Genomic DNA, 22,012 nt, shown 5'->3' with positions numbered 1-22,012 from the left:
TCGTAAAATGACTTCTCTTACTCAACAAGACAGCAAATTTCAAAAGAAGATAATCCTTTTTTTCTCATCTGTACATTAAAAGAAAGACATGCAATGAGCGTCAGTCGATACAGTCTAGATTTCAGTCAATTTTGAGAATGAGACTGAAGAATATACTCACGCCAACAAAAAGAGAAATTAGGAATTCGACACCGGACTAGTAGAATTAATCAACAATTTCGATAATTAGGTGATATTATAGAAAAATATTTTACTTTAAACCGGCATAAAATTTGTGTATTTTTGCGTACTTAATTCCCATCTAAACTAGAAAGTCACCCCTGCTGTCTTGCTGGAGAATACCACAAATAATATTATTTTACATGTCACGTGAGACAAACTTGACACTACGATAGTATAGAACATATTTCAATAAAGAACATATTTCAGTAGTAGAGAACATACTTCAATAAAGCAAGTTTTTAACTGATGACCATGCATTCTGATATATCATTATGTTTGAAATATGTTACAATTTATTCGTAAAAGACCTCAAATTCGTGATGCTATATTGAAAAAAAAAATAAATAAATAAAATAAAACACGTAAAAGACACCTTTGGACAAAGCCTTTTCAAATCCGTTGCAAACAGCATTTCGAGCATTTTTCGCCCCTTTTGTCTTGAAAGGTTGATATTATAATATGTCACGCAGAAATTAATACAACTTTAATTTAGCTCACACATTTTAATAAAATGAAATATTATATATTAATTTAAGAAATCTTGTCAATATTCGAAATTGAAGTATTACTGTACACTGTCATAACCCCTTAATACTTGAATTATGTTCTTTACTTCGGAAATGAACATTTGTTACTATACCTATATCAAATTTTATAATTCTACTACCAACCGCTCACTACCGGGTACATGTACGTGTAAATATCAACATGTCAATAGACAGACCCTCACAAGTCATTTCACAGCATTTTCCCCTCCTTTCTCGCGTAAACTTCCACTGCCACTACTATTTCTACCGACGAATTTCAAAATACTGAAAATGAAGTGCAACTGCGTCTTCCTTTGTTTTATGAGACGTGATGAGACGAAGTGAAGGAGAAAATAAATGGTACGTGGGGGAAATTTTGTGAAATGATCAAAACCACTCTTAAGCTTTTTAAAAATAATTCACAATTAATTTATCACCAAATACCTAACATTGATTTCTTAAACCTTTATATTAATTTGGCTGAAATTACGATATTCGTATACTTAATATCTTGGCTGCCTTCGATTCACATCCTGACCACTCAGCACTGAGGAAGTGACGTCTCCTTCCAGGCTGTCCATCCCATTACATTCATGGTAGGGGGAGGTGGCAGGTTTAAGTGGCCGCCTTTCCTTTTCAACTCTCACCAATATTTTACAGATGGAACTTCATTTGTGCTTTACATCATTAAAAATACATTGGAGGAATTTGTGTTCAGTATATTTAAAAAAATGCCAGACGAAAATTAACCTGAGATCCTTATCAACCCCAAATTGAAACGACATTATTGAAACGACACTGGCTATCGTCATATGACTCAATATGGTTCATTGATTTTAATATCTGAGCAGTTTTTGCTGTTTGACCAACTAGACCTTACGATAGCGCCATCTGGAGGTAAACAGAAATGCTGTAATGGGAAACTCGGTTCTTTCTTTGAGATTTATAATTTTATGAACATAAAATAAACAGCGAATTATTTATGAATATACGATGCTTTAATGTTTTTTTTTCTGTACAATAAAATATGTTTTGATGCAATTTTCTCATCTTTGTTCATATTCTTTCATGAATGCATGTGTGTGTGTGTGTGTGTGTGTGTGCGCGTGCGCATTCTCTACTGTTAGCAAATACACCAATCGAATGGCGATTTGGTACCATGCGATTAATGAATCAAAAAAAATTCATCGCGTCTTTTAACCTAGGGAGACTCATATCATACCTATTTTAAAACAGTTGCACTGGCTCCCTGAAAGAGCACGCATTTTATTCAAAATGTTAACTTTTAAGCATGCAGTTTTTTTTTTAATTAACACTCAGATGATAACTAAAGCTGTCGAAGAGAGCCACGGCCCTCAGAAGTATAATTTTGAGCGGAAGAATACAAAGGAACACTTTATTTGCGTAGTTTAAAATATGTATATTATCACTAGCTGGTGAAACACACTACATGTATAGTGCGGTCTATTTTATCACAGGTGAGGTGAAAATAACTTAATTAGCTTAAGCTTTGTTTATTGGAAAAAAAACGATGAACTTCTGAGAGCTGTTTAAAAAAGAGATTAAAACCAAGTTTTCAGCTCACCTTATCTACACCTGAATGAAATTGACAGTTGTATAAACACACGTCAATCATTATACTGATAAGTTAATATCATATATCACACGATTATTAGACTTACAACACTCAAATAACATTATATTTTATCTTATAAAAGAAATGAAATTTAAAGTGATTGTATATTATTTCCCCGGGAAATGATATTTTAGCATACGGGGCTCGGTCCATACGTAAAAACAACTTTTATACGAGATATATTTTGACGTCTAGGCTGTCTCAACATGGTTGTGACGACAACCACAGAATTGATGGAAATGTGCTAGATGTGACAAGCCGTTGACAACTGTAAATACGCACGTACAGTGGGCCATAAAATCACCATTTATCTCACTAAAGAATATCGTTGAAAGGTTTTTAATAAACGTCTCTTGGCAGGGTTGATTCAGCAAGTCAAAGTCAACAGGGTATAATTTGCAAAACCTTGTTATTTCTAACTTACTTTCGAACTGGTCATTATAAGTTGACGCCACATTCTAAAAACATGTTTCCTACCACATTAAAAAAGGACATCTTTTTTTACAAAGTCAAAGAAATTACGTTTTAGCTTAATACCACAATCTAACGATAAATAAACCCTCTCTCGAGCGCGCGTACGCATTCGCATGCAAAATCAACAGACAGACTACACCTATTCCCTGTGCACCTACAGTAACTATGTAATTTTTACTTGTATCCTCCAATGTCAAAATACAACTTTGTAGCTATTACACACACACACACACACACACAGAGAGAGAGAGAGAGAGAGAGAGAGAAATCTATGAGTTGCAGAAGATACAGACATTTCTAATTATGTCAATAACAATACCTTACGACATTAGATGAAGGTGTGAAGGTGTAGATTGACACTTTAAATGAAATTGGTGTCGGTAACTCATTCAAAATACAGGACATACCAGTATCACTTAAACTTGCACAAAAGTTTGAAAGCATCACGGAAGGATTATTGGTGAGGGGGGGGGGGGGGGGGGGGGGGGGGGGGCAGGGCCATCCGGGCAAATTTACGTCTTAGAAGCACGCGAGCTTCAATGAAATAATGCTCGCCTGTCACGCGGGCAGTCCGTGTTTGATTCCTAACAGATGCAAAATCTGTTAAACCGACAACTATTTGGAAAAAAAGATGTGCATTAATCCTGTCTTAAGAAACGTATTCTTTGCACAAGGGAGTTTCCTGAGTAGAATACTATACGGTGCGGTAGCTATGGATATGTTTCTAAATGAATTCCTGGGTTTGTCAGTGATGCGCTTTTATAACTGTTCTCTAATAACTATAGAAACTTTTGTTGTTTGTTCTAAAAACTGCTTGTAAAAAAGAAGAATCAGAAACAGACCTCTTCCGATATGTTTTACTTCGATTAAGTGTAGTATATAGGCTAGTTGTTCTCAAAAATTGCACATGGTTGGTGCCAAAATAAATCCTAGTTAGCATGTGGCCCACCCTAAATGCATGACTCAATTTTTGGATCCCACTCCAACCCTTTTTGTAGACAAAAAGAATGTAACCCACCCCTACTGATTCCGCCCCCCCCCCCCCCCCCCCATTCCTTCAATAAAAATATATAGCAATCGCTTTTTATAAGCACCTCAGTATTAGGAATCGATAATTCATAAAAAGGTAAATGGATACAGAATACATATATAAATAATCTAACAGTGTGTAGAGGGTACACGTTGTCTGCCCACTGGATAGGACATACATGTAGAACACATTGGAGTAGAGGGAGGGGGGAGTACTCTCAGGCCCTTCTGGCTGTTACTAAATTCATCCCAGGAACGAGTCGAGCAATGGTTTGCAATAAGAAAAAAATTCTCCAGGAAAATTTAATTTGGTAGCTTCAATTATATTTTTACCGATAAAAATATTATCGAATGATTTAATATCAAAATAAAGATTAATTAAGATTGCCACCTTTGGAATCTTTGGTTTGAGCATCACATCCTGTCAGCTTTATTACTGAAGACAATCTAATTTGCATATAAGAGAAAAAATGCAGGTTTTTTGTTTGTTTTGGGTTCATTACACATTTTTTTTTATAATTTTCAAATATAAATGTTCCTTTTTCACTGATACACTTATGAATATTTTATCAATACCCGCAGTTTATTAGTTAAACAATCACAAATAACCATCATATCCCAAGTGTATGACGTAATCTCTCCCAGGTCATAAAAGTGGTAAAATAGTGATGATTGCCGCCCAGCTGGTGAAGTAGGCCAATTGCCTGTATAATACTCCCATACGATTATCGATTTTTTCTAGTGTGGAACATTTTAGGGGGAAGACGGTGAGAGAACATTATCAAGTGACCAAAAAAAGTGACATATATAAAGTTACTGAAAGCAAAGTATATTGCAATATTTTACAAAGTTAAAAAAAGTGTCCCAATTATTTAATTTCACAGTGTACAATTTTGCAGATATCGTGAGACCTTTCTATTTCATCTGCCTCTCCCTAAAATGTCATCTGCCTCTCCCTAAAATGACGCTGCCCGCGTTAACTCTTCAACTCCCGGGAAACGCAGAGCGCGTTGTGGCAGCATGAGAACGATGCGTAGACATAGGAGCTAGGAGGGTTAAGAGAGGGTTAATCCCCCCTTATGCACACACATTTTCCAATCATCAGGGAGAGTATGTGGTGGACTAACATTGTAAAATTTCCCTCAGCTCCAGGGCGTATATAAAGATGAAAAGCTATGTGCTTGCAACACTATTTCTACCCGGCAACCGCGGGCACTTCTTGAGAACAATAAGTGGGTTATTCGTAGTGGACAGTGGTCAACAGGTCACGAAGAGAGCACTTGGGACACTCAGGTAAACTGACCATTGGTGATGGGTCATCAGTTGACCACAATACAGAGGTCACTGTTAGTGTTTTGTATTTGCATTTTCATAGATTTTGTATCAATAGTTTGTGTATGGTATCATAATCAGTAATTTAATACCCGTTTATATAAAACCCAGTGAGATCAGAGGGATGAGTTACAGGTGCGGATCCAGGATTATTTAAAGGGGGAGGGTCCGTTTTTTAGGAATGACAGGCATGCAAAGCCGACCCTCGACCCCCCCCCCCCCCTCATTGCCGTGGGGTTGGGGACCCACTGAAGGGCTCTGGATTTTTTTTGTATTTTAGAGGACCAACGGTGCTGTTTGGAAATATGATTCAGCAAGTCAAATTATTAATTTCAGATTGGTGTGATTTTCAAAACGACATAAGGGGTCAGGACCCCACTGACACCCCCTAAATTCACCACTGATTTTGGTTTAAGCAAGCCCCTAAGAAGAAGGAATCATTAAAAATGTTCAAATGTGTTAAGGCAATTGTGACATTGTAAATTTTGAGAAAAAGTACGGTATTTGGCAAATAATTCTGCAAAGAAGATACCACTTTGCTGAACGCAGTTTGCAGGTGGCATGACAGGGGCAGTTCCAGGATTTGAAAAGGGGGGGGGGGGGTCAGTTTTTCTTACAAATAACAGGCCTTGGATTCGAAGCCGACCCTTGGCCCCCTTGTGTTATGGTTCAGGACCCGCTGAAGGGCCCAAAAATATTTTGGTGTTTTGGAGGGCAAAATCGGGTCCATTTGGACACGCTCGGCTGTCACCTTGATTGGATAGTAAACGATTGTCGTAATATCACTAAATGATTTTGAAAACGGGTGCATAAACTTGAAAACCACCTAGAACAACCTTAGACTGCCACAATAATCCAAAACAATGCCAAAATAAACTATAACAAGTGGTTAAAGCCTTCAAGCCGAATGTCGTAAAGTCCCCATATACCTCCATAGAGACAATAAAATAGAGTAAGCTTGTGAAACAAGATTCCACAAATTTAAACATAATAATCGAAATAAAATACTGCCGGGTGTCGGAGCGGCCTAAAACTTGGCACGCTTACCGCAAATGGTGCAGGCTACATCATCCCATCGCTCGTTTGTAAATTCCATGCGTGGCATACGCACAAAAAAAACGTAAATCCAAATTCCCACCTTGATGTTTAAGGTGAGAATTTGGATTTACGGGTTGATTGTAGGGAATACAATTTATGTTGATTTTGAGAGGGGAGAATTAGTGTTGTTTTTTTTTTTTTTCTTTTTTTTTTCTTTTTGGTTTTTGTAGAAACCGAAGGACCCCCCGCTCCCCCTCTAAATCTACCTCTGGGTTAGCCTTTTTTAACCACTAAACTTCCCATGTTTTGACATTTGATTTGTTCACATATACATTTATTTATTATTATTATTGTAATGCTAGAATTTTATTTGTTGATTATAGCTCAGCATGTTCCTTATAAGTAACTGATACAGAATGTTGGCAGAGTTAGGTGGACTGTTGTGTTGTGTTGATTGATAACTTCTTAAAATATTGAAATGACACTCTTGGAACTGGGAGAGAAGAGGGATTGTAAAAATTCACCAGGTGTGATTAACAACAATTTCTAACATTTTTCAATCTGTAGTAGAGTGTAGACAAATGGAACAAAATACAAATAATGGTTGTTAGCAAATTTATTACTTGTGACATGCAATTGAAATATTTAGTAATTAAGTTTAGGAACCAATTTTTGTCCAGTGACAGAGTTTAAAATGTACATAATTACCATGTTTTTTTTTTTTTTTTTTTGCTGTGTTGTCTGTCCTAGAATCATTATGCAAAAAAGTTATTAATACAGTTTGATGACATTTGTAGAAATTGAGGGGACCAAGAAACAAGTTAACAAAAAAAAAAGGATTTTGGTTGTGATCCATTTCTTAATAAGTAATTCATTAATAAAATAAATCTGTTTATCAGCTCATTTAGCAAAAAGGGACTTAGGGATTTTGTGTGTGAGAAACAGAGAAAGAAAAACAGAGCCAGGGAGAGAGAGAAAAACAGCCAGAGAGAGAGAGAGAGAGAAACAGAGAGAGACTCAGAGTGAAAGAGCAAAAGAGAAAGAGAGAGAGTGTGTGTGTGTTTGTGAAACGAAACAATTTCATTTTACCCACTAATTTGTATGGAAAAGACTGCTGGTACTCAATGACACAATGGAACACAATGACTCCAGACTACTACACTATACTAGGAGACACAGGACTATACTGACACAATGGAATACAATGACTCCAGACTACTACACTGTACTAGGAGACAGAACTATACTGCCACAATGGAACACAATGACTCCAGACTACTACACTGTACTAGGAGACACAGAACTATACTGCCACAATCAGGCCCGTAGCCAGGGGGGGTTCGGGGGGTTCCAAAGAACCGCCCCTTTTGCTGGGAAAGGTCCACTCTGGGTAAAATTTGATCTAGGTACAAGAAGTTTTTATGGGAAAAGGTCCACTTTTTCAGAAAAAGAACCCCCCTTTTGAAATTGCTGGCTACGGGCCTGCACAATGGAACACAATGACTCCAGACTACTACACTGTACTAGGAGACACAGGACTATACTGCCACAATGGAGCACAATGAGTCATGACTACTTCACTGTACTAGGAGGCACAGGACTATACTGACACAATACAATGACTCCAGACTACTACACTGTACTAGGAGACATAGGACTATACTGCCACAATGGAGCACAATGAGTCATGACTACTTCACTGTACTAGGAGGCACAGGACTATACTGACACAATGGAATACAATGACTCCAGACTACTACACTGCACTAGGAGACACAGGACTATACTGCCACAATAGAATACAATGACTCCAGACTACTACACTGTACTAGGAGACACAGGACTATACTGACACAATGGAATACAATGACTCCAGACTACTACACTATACTAGGAGGCACAGGACTATACTGCCACAATGGAGCACAATGAGTCATGACTACTTCACTGTACTAAGAGGCACAGGACTACATATACTGCCACAATGGAACACAATGACTCATGAATACAACACTGTACTAGGAGGCACAGAACTATACTGATACAATGGAACACATTGATTCCAGATTAATTTTCAAAATGGTCAAGTAACAACATAATATTCATTTATTAAATGCTCTTCCGTAGATCACATTGTATTGTGGATCTTTTAATATTTCAGTGAATTTTTGAATCAGTAGTGCTGTAGTGTAAAGCTTAATTTGTACAAATTTCTGAAGCATTAGACCAGATTTGACAAAATTATTAATGTATAACTATTTTAAGTCATATAATTTGCCAGTCTTTTCAATGTAATTTTCAATTTTCTCAGTTATATTGTTCTTTTTCAGAGTAGCCTCACCATGAAAAAGCAGGCAGTGAAAGACAGCACCAAGAGCAGCACTGTCTTATCCATGTGTACAATACATGACATGTGGCAAGATTTAGAACATTGTCAAATATTGTGCTAACAACAGCCTATGCCAGAAACCCATTGTGAGGAGTAATCTTCATCTGACATTGATAGTAAGGAGGAGTCTTGTATGGGTATATATTGTTTTCCAGATTGCAGCTATAGTTAACTTGCAACCTCCTACACAAACAAACTCAAATCATCACATTTGCTGTTTTCTTTGATAGCAAATAATACATTGCAATATTGAAATATTTGTTTTGGTCAATTCTCACACTTCTGATTATCAATTTCCTATAAACTTGGCACTTAAAAAAACACAGTCAACTGATTAGCTTATCACAGGTTTTTATTGTTGTTTAGCATCTTTTGTGCAAATTTCAGAAGTATTGGACAATATTTGACAAAATTATTTCAGAACTATTGTTCTGAACTATTTTGACAAGATTTGTCAAAATTATTAACATTTAACTATTTTAAGTCATGGAATTTGCCAGTGTTTTCAGTTTAATTTTCATTTTTCTCAAATATATCGTCCATAGAAAATACTTTTCATTAAACACGCAGCCAACTGATCAGATTATCACAGATTTTCATTGATGTCAAGCATCATTTGTTAAAATATCAGAAATATTGGACAAGATTTGACAAAACTATTAACGTTTAACTATTTTAAGTCATGGGTTTTGCCAGTTTTTTCAATGTAATTTTCAGTTTTCTGAAGTTTATTGTTCTTTCTTTCCAGAGTACCCTTACCATGAAAAAGCAGGCAGTGAAAGACAGCAGCAAGAGCAGAACTAGGTCTTATTCATGTGTACAATACATGACATATGGCAAGATTTAGGATATTGTCAAATATTGTGCTAACAACAATCCATTCCAGAAACTCATTGTGAGGAGTAATCTGCATCTGACATTAATAGTAAGGAGGAGTCTTGTATGGATATATATTGTTTTCCAGATGACAGCTATAGGTAACTTGCAACCTCCTACACAAACAAACTCAAATCATCACATTTGCTGTTTTCTTTGATAGCAAATAATACATTGCAATATTGAAATATTTGTTTTGGTCAATTCTCACACTTCTGATTATCAATTTCCAATAAACTTGGCACTTAAAAAAACACAGTCAACTGATTAGCTTATCACAGATTTTTATTGTTGTTAAGCTTCTTTTGTGCAAATTTCAGAAGTATTGGACAATATTTGACAAAATTATTAACATTTAACTATTTTGAGCCATGGAATTTGCCAGTGTTTTTGTGGTAGTTTTCTGTTTTCCGAAATATATTGCCCCAAAGAATACTTTTCATTTGACACTGACAACTGATCAGCTTTCCACAGACTTTTATTGTTGTTAAGCATCATTTGTACAGATTTTATAAACATTGGATGAGATTTGACAAAATTATTAACATTTAACTATTTTAAGTCATGAAATTTGCCAACTTATTTTCAGTGTAATTTTGAGTTTTCTCTAATATATCGTCCGAAGAAAATACTTTTCATTGGACACAGTCAACTAATCAGCTTATCACAGATTTTTATTATGTACAGACACAGATGTGTCTGTACATATTGCCATCACCTGCGTCTGTCGTCGCCGTCGCCGATGGCGATGGCGATGCCGGCGCCGTGCACTTTCCTTGTAAACACGATAAGTGGAGGGCAGTTTTACTTTTTGGCTTTATATTTACAGAGCTGATGAATATTCATAAAACGCAGGTCAAGTTCGAAAATCAGCATGATCGGGCCATTATTGTAGAAGTTATGCTGTTTTTTCACTTTTCAGCATATTTTTCACATTTCCTCAGATTCAATTCTTAGGCATGTTAACAGTCTCATTATTAAACTAATAAGATACGTAAAAGTGTTTGTTTGACATTTCCTGCATCTTTAAAACATTGTTAGTTGATTTTGTAAAAATGATGGTAAACTTGTTATCGTGTATTGTGTAATAAAGTTTCAAAAATGGAAATAAACTCATATCATTGCAGTTTGTCAGATTCAATCATTCATTATGTTCAGAATCTCAGAATGGAAGAAATTGGACATTTAACACTGCTCTGTTGATATTTTTCCCATCTCATCAATTTTCTTAGTTGATAATATAAAAATGGCAGTAAACTGTTAATTTTGTTTTATGTTAAAAATTGTTAAAAATGAAAAAAAAAAAACATTTCAGAACAGTGCTGTCTTGTTTACATTTTGGCATTTTCAAGTTGTGACTTTGAAGTTCCATGGGCCTGAAGACCTTTGCTAGTCACATTTTCTGAATATCCATGATACTAATATTTTATTCTTAAAAATTGATGGTCATCATGCTGTTAAACATTATGTAATATTGCATCAAAATTTGAAAAAAACCTATTTTGGGCACTGCTCCCATGATGACCATGTAAGAAAAACCATGTTCTCAAACAGTACAGTAAATATATATAGATGTGTCTGTACATATTGCCATCACCTGCGACTGTCGTCGCCGTCGTTGCCGTGCACTTTCCTTGTAAACACGATAAGTGGAAGGCAGTTTTACTTTTTGGCTTTATATTTACAGAGATGATGAATATTCATAAAATGCAGGTCAAGTTCGAAAATCAGCATGATCGGGCCATTATTGTAGAAGTTATGCTGTTTTTTCACTTTTCAGCATATATGCAACACTGTAAACACATTCCAACAAAAACCGATAGGCCTGTTGTCATGAAACTCACAGGAAAAATTGATCTTACTAAAACGCAGGTCAAGTTCGAAAATTGGCATGATCGGGCCACTATTTTAGTAGTTATGCTTTTTTTTCTTTTTTCAGCATATATGCAACACTGTAAACACAATATAAGAAAAACAGATAGGCCAATTGTCATGAAAGTCACAGGAGTGGTCAATTTTACTAAAATGCAGGTTGAGTACATAAATCAGCATAATCGTGCCATTATTTTAGAAGGTGTGCTGTTTTTTTACATTTCCTCAGATTCAATTCTTAGGCATGTTAACAGTCTCATTATTAAACTAATAAGATACGTAAAAGTGATTGTTTGACATTTCCTGCATCTTTACAACATTGTTAGTTGATTATGTAAAAATGATGGTAAACTTTTTATCGTGTATTGTGTAATAAAGTGTCAAAAATGGAAATAAACTCATATCATTGCAGTTTGTCAGATTCAATCATCCACTATGTTCAGAATCTCAGAATGGAGGAAATTGGACATTTAACACTGTTATATTGATATTTTTCCAATCTCATCAATTTTCTTAGTTGATCATATAAAAATGGCAGTAAACTGTTCATTTTGTTTTATGTTAAAAATTGTTAAAAATGGAAATAAACCCATTTCAGAACAGTGCTGTCTTGTTTACATTTTGGCATTTTCAAGTTGTGGCTTTGAAGTTCCATGGGCCTGAAGACCTTTGCTAGTCACATTTTCTGAATATCCATGATACTAATATTTTATTCTTAAAAATTGATGGTCATTATGCTGTTAAACATTATGTAATATTGCGTCAAAATTTGAAAAAAACCTATTTTGGGCACTGCTCCCATGATGACCATTTAAGAAAAACCATGTCACTTACTGTTCTCAAACAGTACAGTAAATATGTACAGATGTACCTTGCACTTTTATTGTAAACACGATAAGTGGAAGGCAGTTTTACTTTTGGGCTTTATATTTAAAGAGCTGATGAATATTCATAAAACCCAGGTCAAGTTCAAAAAACAGGATGATCGGGCCATTATTGTAGAAGTTATGCTTTTTTCTTTCACTTTTCAACATATATGCAACACTGTAAACACATTTCAAGGAAAACCGATAGGCCTGTTGTCGTGAAACTCTCAGGAGTAATCGATCTTACTAAAACGGAGGTCAAGTTCGAAAATCGGCATGCAGCCTGAGTTGGAAAAGCAGTCTAATTGGCTTCTTTTTCTGGAAGTTATACATTTTCAAAGTGTGAACTTGAACTCTCATGGGCCTGAAGCCTTATGCTTGTTACACATTTTACTTTCATTGGTATTTCCTGTTGAGCATAATTAAAAATTGATGTTGAATTTACAGTTTAACATAATGTACTTTTGCATCAGAATTGACAGTAGCCTATTTTGTGCATAGTTATTTCCTGCTTTTTGTCTGTACATTTGACAGCTTTGCTGCCTTGTTGTTGTTAAGCATCATTTGTGCAAATTTCAGAAACATTGGACAAGATTTGTCAAAATTATTAACATTTAACTATTTTGAGCCATGGAATTTGCCAGTGTTTTTGTGGTAGTTTTCTGTTTTCCGAAATATATTACCCCAAAGAATACTTTTCGTTGGACACTGACAACTGATCAGCTTTTCACAGACTTTGATTGTTGTTAAGCATTATTTGTGCAAATTTCAGAACTATTGGACAAGATTTGTCAAAATTATTAACATTTAACTATTTTAAGTCATGGAATTTGCCAGTGTTTTCAGTTTAATTTTCATTTTTCTCAAATATATCGTCCGTAGAAAATACTTTTCATTAGACACACAGTCAACTGATCAGATTATCACAGATTTTTATTGATCTTAAGCATCATTTGTTAAAATATCAGAAATATTGGACAAGATTTGGCAAAATTATTAACGTTTAACTATTTTAAGTCATGAGGTTTGCCAGTTTTTTCAGTGTAATTTTCAGTTTTCTGAAGTTTATTGTTCTTTCTTTCCAGAGTACCCTTACCATGAAAAAGCAGGCAGTGAAAGACAGCAGCAAGAGCAGAACTAGGTCTTATTCATGTGTACAATACATGACATGTGGCAAGATTTAGGATATTGTCAAATATTGTGCTAACAACAATCCATTCCAGAAACTCATTGTGAGGAGTAATCTGCATCTGACATTAATAGTAAGGAGGAGTCTTGTATGGATATATATTGTTTTCCAGATGACAGCTATAGGTAACATGCAACCTCCTACACAAACAAACTCAAATCATCACATTTGCTGTTTTCTTTGATAGCAAATAATACATTGCAATATTGAAATATTTGTTTTGGTCAATTCTCACACTTCTGATTATCAATTTCCAATAAACTTGGCACTTAAAAAAACACAGTCAACTGATTAGCTTATCACAGATTTTTATTGTTGTTAAGCTTCTTTTGTGCAAATTTCAGAAGTATTGGACAATATTTGACAAAATTATTAACATTTAACTATTTTAAGTCATGAAATTTGCCAACTTATTTTCAGTGTAATTTTGAGTTTTCTCTAATATATTGTCCGAAGAAAATACTTTTCATTGGACACAGTCAACTAATCAGCTTATCACAGATTTTTATTGTTGTTAAGCATCATTTGTGCAAATTTCAGAAACATTGGACAAGATTTGTCAAAATTATTAACATTTAACTATTTTGAGCCATGGAATTTGCCAGTGTTTTTGTGGTAGTTTTCTGTTTTCCGAAATATATTACCCCAAAGAATACTTTTCGTTGGACACTGACAACTGATCAGCTTTTCACAGACTTTGATTGTTGTTAAGCATTATTTGTGCAAATTTCAGAACTATTGGACAAGATTTGTCAAAATTATTAACATTTAACTATTTTAAGTCATGGAATTTGCCAGTGTTTTCAGTTTAATTTTCATTTTTCTCAAATATATCGTCCGTAGAAAATACTTTTCATTAGACACACAGTCAACTGATCAGATTATCACAGATTTTTATTGATCTTAAGCATCATTTGTTAAAATATCAGAAATATTGGACAAGATTTGGCAAAATTATTAACGTTTAACTATTTTAAGTCATGAGGTTTGCCAGTTTTTTCAGTGTAATTTTCAGTTTTCTGAAGTTTATTGTTCTTTCTTTCCAGAGTACCCTTACCATGAAAAAGCAGGCAGTGAAAGACAGCAGCAAGAGCAGAACTAGGTCTTATTCATGTGTACAATACATGACATGTGGCAAGATTTAGGATATTGTCAAATATTGTGCTAACAACAATCCATTCCAGAAACTCATTGTGAGGAGTAATCTGCATCTGACATTAATAGTAAGGAGGAGTCTTGTATGGATATATATTGTTTTCCAGATGACAGCTATAGGTAACATGCAACCTCCTACACAAACAAACTCAAATCATCACATTTGCTGTTTTCTTTGATAGCAAATAATACATTGCAATATTGAAATATTTGTTTTGGTCAATTCTCACACTTCTGATTATCAATTTCCAATAAACTTGGCACTTAAAAAAACACAGTCAACTGATTAGCTTATCACAGATTTTTATTGTTGTTAAGCTTCTTTTGTGCAAATTTCAGAAGTATTGGACAATATTTGACAAAATTATTAACATTTAACTATTTTGAGCCATGGAATTTGCCAGTGTTTTTGTGGTAGTTTTCTGTTTTCCGAAATATATTGCCCCAAAGAATACTTTTCATTTGACACTGACAACTGATCAGCTTTCCACAGACTTTTATTGTTGTTAAGCATCATTTGTGCAAATTTTAGAAGTATAAGACAAGATTTGTCAAAATTATTAACATTTAACTATTTTAAGTCATGGAATTTGCCAGTGTTTTCAGTGTAATTTTCATTTTTCTCAAATATATCGTCCATAGAAAATACTTTTCGTTAGACACACAGTCAACTGATCAGATTATCACAGATTTGTATTGATGTTAAGCATCATTTGTTAAAATATCAGAAATGTTGGACAAGATTTGACAAAATTATTATCATTTAACTATTTTAAGTCGTGGTGTTTGCCAGTTTTTTTTCAGTGTAATTTTCAGTTTTCTGAAGTTTATTGTTCTTTCTTTCCAGAGTACCCTTACCAGAAAAAAGCAGGCAGTGAAAGACAGCAGCAAGAGCAGAACTATGTCTTATCCATGTGTACAATACATGACATGTGGCAAGATTTAGGACATTGTCAAATATTGTGCTAACAACAACCCATTCCAGAAACCCATGGTGAGGAGTAATCTGCATCTGACATTAATAGTAAGGAGGAGTCTTGTATGGATATATATTGTTTTCCAGATGACAGCTATAGGTAACATGCAACCTCCTACACAAACAAACTCAAATCATCACATATGCTGTTTTCTTTGATAGCAAATAATACATTGCAATATTGAAATATTTGTTTTGGTCAATTCTCACACTTCTGATTATCAATTTCCAATAAACTTGGCACTTAAAAAAACACAGTCAACTGATTAGCTTATCACAGATTTTTATTGTTGTTTAGCATCTTTTGTGCAAATTTCAGAAGTATTGGACAAGATTTGACAAAATTATTAACGTTTAACTATTTTGAGCCATGGAATTTGCCAGTGTTTTTGTGGTAGTTTTCTGTTTTCCAAAATATATTGCCCCAAAGAACACTTTTCATTTGACACTGACAACTGATCAGCTTTTAACACACTTTTATTGTTGTTAAGCATCATTTGTACAGATTTTAGAAACATTGGATGAGATTTGTCAAAATTATTAACATTTAACTATTTTGAGCCATGGAATTTGCCAACATATTTTCAGTGTAATTTTTAGTTTTCTCTAATATATTGTCCAAAGAAAATACTTTTCATTAGACACAGTCAATTGATCAGCTTATCACAGATTTTTATTGTTGTTAAGCATCTTTTGTGCAAATTTCAGAAGAATTGGACAAGATTTGACAAAATTATTAACGTTTAACTATTTTGAGCCATGGAATTTGCCAGTGTTTTTGTGGTAGTTTTCTGTTTTCCGAAATTTATTGCCCCAAAGAACACTTTTTATTTGACATTGACAACTGATCAGCTTATCACAGACTTTTATTGTTGTTAAGCATCATCTGTACAGATTTTAGAAACATTGGATGAGATTTGACAAAATTATTAACGTTTAACTATTTTAAGTCATGAAATTCGCCAACTTATATTCAGTGTAATTTTGAGTTTTCTCTAATATATCGTCCAAAGAAAATACTTTTCATTAGACACAGTCAACTGATCAGCTTATCACAGATTTTTATTGTTGTTAAGCATCATTTGTGCAAATTTCAGAAGTATAAGACAAGATTTGTCAAAATTATTAACATTTAACTATTTTAAGTCATGGAATCTGCCAGTGTTTTTAAGGTAGTTTTCTGTTTTCCAAAATATATTGCCCAAAAGAACACTTTTCATTTGACACTGACAACTGATCAGCTTATCACAGACTTTTATTGTTGTTAAGCATCATTTGTACAGATTTTAGAAACATTGGATGAGATTTGTCAAAATTATTAACATTTAACTATTTTGAACCATGAAATTTGCCAACTTATTTTCAGTGTAATTTTGAGTTTTCTCTTATATATTGTCCAAAGAAAATACTTTTCGTTAGACACAGTCAACTAATTAGCTTATCACAGATTTTTATTGTTATTAAGCATCATTTGTGCAAATTTCAGAAGTATTTGACAAGATTTTACAAAATTATTAACGTTTAACTATTTTGAGCCATGGAATTTGCCAGTGTTTTTATGGTAGTTTCCGTTTTCCGAAATATATTGCCCCAAAGAACAATTTTCATTTGACACTAACAACTGATCAGCTTACCACAGACTTTTATTGTTGTTAAGCATCATTTGTACAGATTTTAGAAACATTGAATGAGATTTGACAAAATTATTAACGTTTTACTATTTTAAGTCATGGAATCTGCCAACTTATTTTCAGTGTAATTTTTAGTTTTCTCTTAAATATTGTCCAAAGAAAATACTTTTCGTTAGACACAGTCAACTGATTAGCTTATCACAGATTTTTATTGTTGTTAAGCATCATTTGTGCAAATTTCAGAAACATTGGACAAGACTTGTCAAAATTATTAACATTTAACTATTTTAAGTCATGGAATTTCCCAGTTTTTTATGTACAGACACATCTTGCCATCACCTGCGTCTGTCGTCGCCGTCGCCGTCGTTGCCGTCGCCGGCGCCATGCACTTTCCTTGTAAACACGATAAGTGGAAGACAGTTTTACTTTTTGGCTTTATATTTACAGAGCTGATGAATATTCATGAAACACAGGTCAAGTTCTTAAATCAGCATGATCGGGCCATTATTGTAGAAATTATGCTGTTTTTTTCACTTTTCAGCATATATGCAACACTGTAAACACATTTCAAGGAAAACCGATAGGCCTGTTGTCATGAAACTCACAGGAGTAATTGATCTTACTAAAATGCAGGTCAAGTTCGAAAATCGGCATGATCAGGCCACTATTTAAGTAGTTATGCTTTTTTTTTCACTTTTCAGCATATATGCAACACTGTAAACACAAAATAAGAAAAACAGACAGGCCAATTGTCATTAAACTCACAGGAGTGGTCAATCCTGCTAAAACGCAGGTTGAGTTAAAAAATCAGTATAATCGGACCATTATTTTAGAAGTTATGCTGTTTTTTCACATTTCCTCAGATTCAATTCTTAGACATGTTAACAGTTTCATGATTTTATTAATAAGATACGTAAAAGTGTTTGTTTGACATTTCCTGCATCTTTACAACATTGTTAGTTGATTATGTAAAAATGATGGTAAACTTGTGATCGTGTATTGTGTAATAAAGTTTCAAAAATGGAAATAAACTCATATCATTGCAGTTTGTCAGATTCAATCATTCACTATGTTCAGAATTTCAGAATGGAAGAAATTGGACAAATAACACTGCTCTATTGATATTTTTCCCATCTCATCAATTTTCTTAGTTGATCATATAAAAATGGCAGTAAACTGTTAATTTTGTTTTATGTTAAAAATTGTTAAAAATGGAAAAAAAAAACATTTCAGAACAGTGCTGTCTTGTTTACATTTTGGCATTTTCAAGTTGTGACTTTGAAGTTCCATGGGCCTGAAGACCTTTGCTAGTCACAGTTTGTGAATATCCATGATACTAATATTTTATTATTAAAAATTGATGGTCATTATGCTGTTAAACATTATGTAATATTGCATCAAAATTTGAAAAAAACCTATTTTGGGCACTGCTCCCATGATGACCATTTAAGAAAAACCATGTCACTTACTGTTCTCAAACAGTACAGTAAATATGTACAGATGTGTCTGTACATATTGCCATCACCTACGTCTGTCGTTGCTGTCACCGGCGTCGGCGTCGGTGCTGTGCACTTTCATTATAAACAGGATAAGTGGAAGGCAGTTTTACTTTTTGGCTGTTTGGTAATTCTTACTGCCAGTTAAACAGTTTTTTTTCGTGAAAATTTAATTTTTCACATATTGGCATTTTCAAGGTGTGAGTTTGAAGTTCCACGGGCTTGAAGACCCATGCTAGTCACATTTTCTGAAAATCCATGATACGTATATTTTATTATTGAAAATTGACGGTCATTAGGCTGTTAACCATTATGTAATATTGCATCAGAATAGAAGAAAACACAATTTTGGGTGCTGCTGCCATGATGACCATTATGGGAAAACCATGTTACTTATAATTTCCAAACTTTCAAAAAAGAAATACAGGACTAAAATGCAGCCTGAGTTGGAAAAGCAGTCTAATTGGCTTCTTTTTCTGGAAGTTATACATTTTCAAAGTGTGAACTTGAACTCCCATGGGCCTGAAGCCTGATGCTTGTTACACATTTTACTTACATTGGTATTACCTGTTGAGCATAATTAAAATTTGATGTTGAATTTGCAGTTTAACATAATGTACTTCTGCATCAGAATTGACAGTAGCCTATTTTGTGCATAGTTATTTCCTGTTTTTTGTCTGTACATTTGACAGCTTTGCTGCCTTGTTTTTCAGTGTAATTTTCAGTTTTCTGAAGTTTATTGTTCTTTCTTTCCAGAGTACCTTTACCATAAGAAAGCAGGCAGTGAAATACAGCATCAAGAGAAGAACTATGTATTATCCATGTGTACAATACATGACATGTGGCAAGATTTAGAACATTGTCAAATATTGTGCTAACAACAATACCAGAAACCCATTGTAAGGAGTAATCTGCATCTGACATTAATAATAAGGAGTCTTGTATGGGTATATATTGTTTTCCAGATGACATCTGTAGGTAACTTGCAACCTCCTTCACAAACAAACTCAAATCATCACATTTGCTTTTTTCTTTGATAGTAAATAATACATTGCAATATTCCAATATTTGATTTGGTCAATTCTCACACTTCTGATTATCAATTTCCAATAAACTTGGCACTTAAAAAAACACAGTCAACTGATTAGCTTATCACAGATTTTTATTGTTGTTAAGCATCTTTTGTGCAAATTTCAGAAGAATTGGACAAGATTTGACAAAATTATTAACGTTTGACTATTTTGAGCTATGGAATTTGCCAGTGTTTTTGTGGTAGTTTTCTGTTTTCCGAAATATATTGCCCCAAAGAACACTTTTCGTTAGACACAGTCAACTGATCAGCTTATCACAAATTTTTATTGTTGTTAAGCATCATTTGTGCAAATTTCAGAAGTATAAGACAAGATTTGTCAAAATTATTAACATTTAACTATTTTAAGTCATGGAATTTGCCAGTGTTTTCAGTGTAATTTTCATTTTTCTCAAATATATCGTCCATAGAAAATACTTTTCGTTAGACACACAGCCAACTGATCAGATTATCACAGATTTGTATTGATGTTAAGCATCATTTGTTAAAATATCAGAAATGTTGGACAAGATTTGACAAAATTATTATCATTTAACTATTTTAAGTCATGGTGTTTGCCAGTTTTTTTTTTCAGTGTAATTTTCAGTTTTCTGAAGTTTATTGTTCTTTCTTTCCAGATTACCCTTACCAGAAAAAAGCAGGCAGTGAAAGACAGCAGCAAGAGCAGAACTATGTCTTATCCATGTGTACAATACATGACATGTGGCAAGATTTAGGACATTGTCAAATATTGTGCTAACAACAACCCATTCCAGAAACCCATTGTAAGGAGTAATCTGCATCCGACATTAATAATAAGGAGGAGTCTTGTATGGGTATATATTGTTTTCCAGATGACATCTGTAGGTAACTTGCAACCTCCTTCACAAACAAATTCAAATCATCACATTTGCTTTTTTCTTTGATAGTAAATAATACATTGCAATATTGCAATATTTGTTTTGGTCAAACCCACACTTCTGATTATCAATTTCCAATAAACTTGGCACTTAAAAAAACACAGTCAACTGATTAGCTTATCACATGGATTTTGTGTGTGAGAAACAGAGAAAGAAAAACAGAGCCAGGGAGAGAGAGAAAAAGAGAAAAACAGCCAGAGAGAGAGAGAGAGAGAGAGAAACAGAGAGAGACTCAGAGTGAAAGAGCAAAAGAGAAAGAGAGAGTGTGTGTGTGTGCTTGTGAAACGAAACAATTTCATTTTACCCTCTAATTTGTATGGAAAAGACTGCTGGTACTCTTGGAATAATTGTTTTAGAAAGTGAAAAGGTTTGTGAATTTTTTCTTTAACGAAGTGTCATGAAACCTAAGAAATATTACTGATGTGAACATTTCCCTTTTTTAAGAAGACCAAAATCAGCTGGGATTTTAAAATTGTTTTTATTAATTTGTTTTATACTTTTCAGTTAGAACTCATTTACCTCTAAGGATCCGAAGTAATTGGAATATTTCAAGCTGCCCAAATGTCTGAAGACATTATGACCCGTTTTAAATAAAGCAAGACAACTACAGGCCATGCTTGCAGCTCCTTATGAATACCACCATAATTACTGAAGACAGTGATTTTTAAGGATCATATATAAACTGACAATTGTTTCTCAGGAAAACTAGCCGTGTCCAGACAAGGAAACATTTGCTTGGTACTGCGCACCTTCTGTGACATTCCATTCCTTGATATTACAATTTTGGATTAAGAAACTTGCATAATCAAAGAATTGGCATATCTATTTCATTTAAATGTGAAAATGCTGAAATGTAGAAGCAAAAATATAATACTCAGTAATTGAGCTGTTTTTGGGTAAGTGCATATACCACTGTTCATGTATGTATCTATAGTTAAATGTTTCAATGTAAAAGAAATAAAATAAGAAATGTGATTAAACATTTTGAGATAATTTAGCTGGCACTGGGATCAGGGAGTCAGAAATTTTGGTGCATTGTAATAAAGTAATTGATGTAGTACTTCATTTATTGTGCATTGGAATAAAGTAATTGATGCAGTACTTTGTTTATTGCATTGGAATAAAGTAATTGATGTAGTACTTTATTTATTGTGCATTATACATTTTAATGCTAAATTAAACTTTTTAATTTAGAAAAGAAGGAAAAACAAAACTCATTTGATAACAGAAAATTAAATTTTTATTGTAAAACTAATAGAATGATATATTGTAGTTTTTAAATTGACTGCCACAGAGGTAAAAATACTCTAGTAGT

General features: G+C 33.9%; 1 long non-coding RNA gene across 1 annotated transcript; it reads left to right on the top strand.

Moving 5' to 3' along the window:
* Positions 1-4,686: 4,686 nt before the first annotated feature.
* On the top strand, positions 4,687-21,837 carry LOC147759560 (uncharacterized). Its single transcript, XR_015331429.1, has 2 exons — positions 4,687-5,181; positions 21,202-21,837. It is a non-coding gene; the product is annotated as an uncharacterized LOC147759560 (long non-coding RNA).
* Positions 21,838-22,012: the final 175 nt, after the last annotated feature.

Source organism: Lingula anatina, chromosome 10, assembly GCF_051362555.1.
Source record: "Lingula anatina isolate TDL-2025a chromosome 10, LinAna3.0, whole genome shotgun sequence".
Taxonomy (NCBI): Eukaryota; Metazoa; Brachiopoda; class Lingulata; order Lingulida; family Lingulidae; genus Lingula; species Lingula anatina.
Note: the sequence above shows the minus strand (reverse complement) of the source record. Positions and strands in the feature narration are given on the sequence as shown.